The following is a 6,000-nucleotide window of genomic DNA, read 5'->3' on the forward strand; positions in this document are numbered from 1 at the left end:
TGCACCGTCAGAGTTTCCTGGGAGCGCCTCTTCTGTGTTTGCAAACACAAGAGATTTTTCGCCTTTCACAAAAATTCCTTATGAACATCCAGACACCAGAGAGGGGTGGGGGTGGGGGGCGGATAACCCGAAGTAAGAGAGATTTGAACAACTATCTCCAGGGGTTTCTCCCCCCAAGTCACAGTGGAAGCTTAGGCTTTAAAATAATTGAATTGGGATACTTGACAGCAAACCTAGGTTCTTACAGCTTCAGCCACGAAACTGAAGAATTCTGACCAATGCAAACACTCACTAAAATGACACCAGGCCAATAATCCAATGAAAACCCAATCATTCTTGCCACTGAAAGAGTAGCAGATGAACACTCCCGTGTCAGATAAGCAGAACTGAAAGACTTTTTAGTTAAGAAATTTGTCACCCAAGTGTTGGCTGTCCAGGGGACACGTTCTCACAGGGCAGCTGTATCGACTTTCCCAAGAAATACATGACCACATCCTCTTGATTTCTGACATTTTGTCATTTAGCCTGCCGACTGCAAGTCTGTCACCAATATTTGCAGGGAAAGCTGCAAGAAGTCCTGATGCTCCCATTTGCATCCTCGGATTAATTCATTGTCTCAAAGGTTGACCATGTAAATAATTCAAATGAATTCCTCACTACACAATAGATTTCATAAGCACAACACACACTTGGAAGAGAATCCTCAGGACCTTCGGTCTGTCCTTGCGCTCACTCCCCATTATCTCAGATCGCCCTGAGAACAGAATTGGTGGTACCACGTTGCTCTCCTCTATTCAAAATATGCAAAGTTGCTATTTACCAGTTGGCAATTTGCATGTCTCAAATCCTGCCAGAACACAGGGTGAGGGGCAGGGGGTGACAGTGAATTTGCCCAAAGAGGACGCCAGGGCGAGAAAGGAAAGCTCTGTGAACAGATCTTCACCCCAGGGTGTTGCCAAACACAACCCTCACTGATTACTCAAGATTTGTTTGTAAGACCGTGAAAATACTGGGTGTGAAAGGTTATGTGAAATCGCAGACATGGAGTGTCTTTTTTTCCTTAATTGCTGGGTGGAAGAAGGGGATGAGCAAGGATTGTGAGATTTGTATACAATACAATGCAAGGGAGAAAAGGGTACGATTGTGCCTATTTACAGCCCGTGCTTAGACAGTAATTTATGGGCTGGGTTTTAGCTTTCCTGGCCCTCTGTCTTGTGTTACTTCCTCCAGCACCATAAATCCAGCCTTGCTGATTGGTAGATGTCATTCTGTATTTCTGGTGTGTTCTGTTGTAATTTAGTGGCCACACGTGAGGCCACATTGGTGATCAGATGTATGCATCTCTGAGTGTGGGTCTCCACTTCTTCATCTCTTGAAAATATGCTCAGTGCGCATGATTTCAGATGGTAAATGACATGCGCGCACGGGCACACAATCTTGGTGTAAATTATCTTTGGAATTGAATTCTTTCCGAAACAAAGGGCAAGTACATGTGGATGTGGCAATATTTCCAAAGGAGTGGACAAGCTTGGGAACGCTTTTCTGTTTTGCATTTTGATAGCACTTGACTAAGGATTCATTTAAAATTACCTTGTACACAAAGAATAATTCGGTCTCCACTGACTGCATCGGCAGAGTCTTCAGATGGCCACGGATAAGAATTCAGTGACACAGCTGAAGACGGGACAAGCTAATCAATTTGATGAAATAGGATTATTTGGAGAAGAGGAAAGACAAAGGGGAGAAGGAAGGAGGGGGGAAAGGGTTGGCGAAGGAGAAAATGTGGAAAGGAGTCTTCCTGCCGATGCTCTCCCAAAGAGGCAGGGTTGATCAAGTTCAGTGAAGGGGAAACAAGGGCACGGAACCTTCCCAGCTTGGCTTGGAAGCAGGGCGTTCTGGTCAATCACACACACAGGTGATGGTGACCTCCCACCTGGGCAAACATTTCCCGAGACTCCTTCATGTGCAAGCCCCTGCCAGGTCTCCTATCCTTTGCCCTACGTTGCAGGTAGGTCCCCCTGGAGACCCCTTAGTGGCTTCTCAGTGTTCTCTAAATACCAAAGCAGCATACACGTGCCAAACTCCTTGCCACACGCTGCAAGATCATGCAGGGTCTGGCCCAGGTCCCAGGCCTCTGCTGCAGCCAGGGGGGCTCTTGAAGACCCTCAGATGTGCTACGTTCCTTCCACCCGGCTCTTCCCTTTAGATCCCAACTCACAGACCCTTCCTCAGCTTCCCTGAAACCCTCACTCCCACCCTACACGAGGGTAGATTCTCCCCCTCTCCCCATGCGGCCCAGCCAGAGTGGCCTGCACCTCTCTCTGGGATGCCTTGCAGGTGGAGATTATAGGTTTGGATTCCCCCGCAAGAAGCAAATCCTTGAGAGCAAGTAGTCCTTTGGGAGATGGACACCCAGGAAGACAGAGAGGAAGCCAGGTCGAGAAGAAAAGGTGGCCCAGGAAGGGCGTCTGGCCCAGGAGGTGACTCCCAGCCTGTCAGGGAACCAGTGCAGAACTCAACCCACAGTCTTCACACAGCCGTTGCTAAGTCACTGGTTGACTGGCATTCTCAGGAGTGCCGATTTCCTGGTAGATGCAGATGCTGGCGGCTGGACAGCAGCCAGGGGAGTGATCAGCTGTGTGTCACTTGCAAAGCTGAGGCTCCACTTTCTCATGACAACCTGGTCAACCAGTGCAGTGTAATGCTAAGGCTCAGGGCTTATGGCTGGGACACCGACAGTACTGCTGGTTACGTGTGTGTACTGATCTGCTGTTCCTTAATCGAATTAGCATACCAGAGAGGAGCTTCCTGGGGGAAGGAAGGTTTATTTCAGCTTACAGTTTGGGGGTGACAGCTCAGGACTGGGTGGCCCCATAGTGGGTGTGGTGAGCCAGGAAGCAGAGAGAACAGCTGAGCCAAACTCAAACGAAGCAAACCTCTTGGGAGAACCAACCCCCCCAAGGGCACACCCCAACAATTCAAAGACCTCCCCCCAGCTGCACCTCTCAGATGCCATCATTAGATCAAGTCTTCACCCTATTGACAAGAAGACAGCAGAGTTTAAACATCGAGGCTGGCACTGTGGTGTACTGGTAGAGCCACCGCCTGCAGAGCCAACATCCCATATACTAGTCCCGGCTGCTCCACTTCTGACCCAGCTCTCTGCTGTGGCCTGGGAAAGCAGAAGAAGATGGCCCAAGTCCTTGGGCCCCTGCACCTGCATGGGAGTCCCAGAAGAAGCTCCTGGTTCCTGGCTTCAGATCAGCCCAGCTCCAGCTGTTACAGCCACTTGGGTAGTGAACCAGTGGATGAAAGACCTCTCTTTCTCTGCCTCTGCCTCTCTGTAGCTCTTCCTTTCAAATAAATAAATAAACACATTTAAAAAAATAAAGATTACTTATTTGAAAGGCACAGTGACAGAGATGGGGGATGGGGGACACAGAGAGAGATCCTCCATCTGCTGGTTCACTCCCCAGATGCCTGCAATAGCCAGGGCCGGGCCAGGCCAACACCAGGAGCCAGGAGCTTCATCTGGGTCTTCCACAGGGCGGGCAGGAACTCAAGTACTTGAGCCATCACCTTCTGCCTCCCAGGCTCAGTCCCAGGCACTCTGATACGGGATACAGGTGTCCCAAGTAGCAACTTAACTTGCTGTGCCACAACACCTGCCCGGTAGTTGCACTTAGTTATCCATTCATTTAACAAATGCATGTGGAACATTTACCAGTACCAAACAGTCCTGTAGGTTCTGGGGACACAGAATAAACAAAATGTATCCTTTCACCATGCACCTGTAGTATCCTAGAAGCCCAGGAGAGAGAGAGAAAGAGGAAGGAAGGGAGGAAGGGAGGGAGGAAGGGAGGAAGGGAGGAATGAAGGCAGGTAGGCAGGCATGATCAGGTTACAAATAGTACTTTGAAGAAAAATAAAATGTAATTACATGAGCATCATCAATGGCTACTTTAAAGTTTTTAATTTGTTTATTGATTTGAGAGGCAGAGAGACAGACAGACAGAAACCGCTCCCATCCGCTGGTTCACTTCCCAGATGCCTATAACGGCTGGGATTGGGCCAGGTTGCAGCCAGGAGTCAGGAACTCAGTCCAGGTCTCTCATAGAGTAGGCAGGAACCCAACCACCTAAGCCGCCACCACTGCCTCCCAGGGTACACTTCCGCAGAAGGCTGGAATCAGGGGCAGGGCCAGGACTGGAACCCAGGCAGTCTGATACCGGACGCAGGCAAGCCAAGCAGCATCTTAACTGGTACACCAAATTCATGTCCCCTGACACACACCACCTTTTTTTCTTTCTTTTTTTCTGAGAAGCAGAGAGCTCACATTCACTATTTCATTCCCCAAATGCCCACAATGACTTGGACTAGGCCAGGGCTGAAGCCAGAAGCCAGGAAAAACCCGAGCACTTGAGCCGTCACTCCTGCTCCCAGGCATTAGCGGGAAGCGGGAGTCAGGACCAGGACACAAGCATCAAGCCCAGGCACTCCCATGAGGACTAGGAGTCCCAACCAGTGTCTTAATCGCCAAGCCAAACTCCTAACCCAGATGGCTACTTTAGAGGGTTCTACAGCGGTGACATTTAGGCTGGAACTGAAATGACAAGACGCCCTCGGCCGCGGCTCACTAGGCTAATCCTCCACCTTGCGGCGCCAGCATACCGGGTCGGGGCGCCGGATTCTGTCCCGGTTGCCCCTCTTCCAGGCCAGCTCTCTGCTGTGGCCAGGGAGTGCAGTGGAGGATGGCCCAGGTGCTTGGGCCCTGCACCCCATGGGAGACCAGGATGAGTACCTGGCTCCTGCCTTTGGATCAGTGCGGTGCGCCAGCCGCAGCACGCCAGCCGTGGCGGCCATTGGAGGGTGAACTAATGGCAAAGGAAGACCTTTCTCTCTGTCTCTCTCTCTCACTGTCCACTCTGCCTGTCAAAAAAAAAAAAAAAAAAAAAAGGCGCCCTCAATGGCTGGAATCATCTTCCCTACTGAGCACCTGCCAGTTCCCCAGCCAGCCCGCCCTGCAGGAGGCTGCTCCTAACAGCCTCTGGGACTCCCACTGTGTCCCGCAGGTCTGGGCTCCTGCTCTTCTCCTGAGCTTCCTCAACTTCTCAGCAGCTCCGGGGCCCTGAGACTGCACACAAAGGGAGTCCCTAATTCATCTTCTCCTTGTCATACACGGTTCAGTGTTAGCTTGTGTCAAAAAAAAATTTAAAGGCTTTTGTGGAGAAGAGGAGAGAAAGCAGAGAAGATGAAGGGGAAGGAGATGAGTGAGATAAATTTTATTCAAGCATAAACATGTCATTCCAAGTTCAGGAAAAAAATACATTTTATGGTTTTTTTAAAAAGATTTATTTATTTATTTGAAAAGCAGAGTTACAGAGAGGCAGAGAGAGAGGGAGAGGTCTTCCATCTGCTGGTCCACTACCCAGATGGCCGCAACAGAGCTGTGCCAATCCAAACCAGGAGCCAAGACCTTCTTCTGGGTCTCTCACATGGGTGCAGGAGGCCCAAGCACTTGGGCCATCCTCCACTGCTTTCCCAGGCCATAACAGAGAGCTGCATTGGAAGTGGAGCAGCCGGAATTCGAACCAGTGTCCATATGGGATGGTGGCACTGCAGGCAGCACCTTCACCCACTATGCCACAGCGCCAGCTGTGTTTTTAAAAAACCCTCAGTGACATTGTAGGTATCTGGAAATGAGACAATAGCTGCTTGATCGCACTCACAGGGCGAAGGTTGGAGGGCGCTGCCCCCCACCCTCGGTGCTCAGGGTGTGAGCAGGAAGGAGAGCTGGAGGCGGCTCAGTGGCTTCCCACCTGCCTGCCAGGCTGAACCCCTGCCTCCTCCCATTGTCCCCTGGAGGGCTCTCTGCGGTTATGAGGATACAGCCAATGGCAAAGATGAACTCAAAGGTGGGGAGGTGGAGACAGCTTCACGCCCCTACCTTCTCCAAGAACAGAGGATGGTAGTAAAATCAAAAGACCATTTGTGTCATGT

This window comes from Oryctolagus cuniculus, chromosome 17 (assembly GCF_964237555.1).
Source record: "Oryctolagus cuniculus chromosome 17, mOryCun1.1, whole genome shotgun sequence".
Taxonomy (NCBI): Eukaryota; Metazoa; Chordata; class Mammalia; order Lagomorpha; family Leporidae; genus Oryctolagus; species Oryctolagus cuniculus.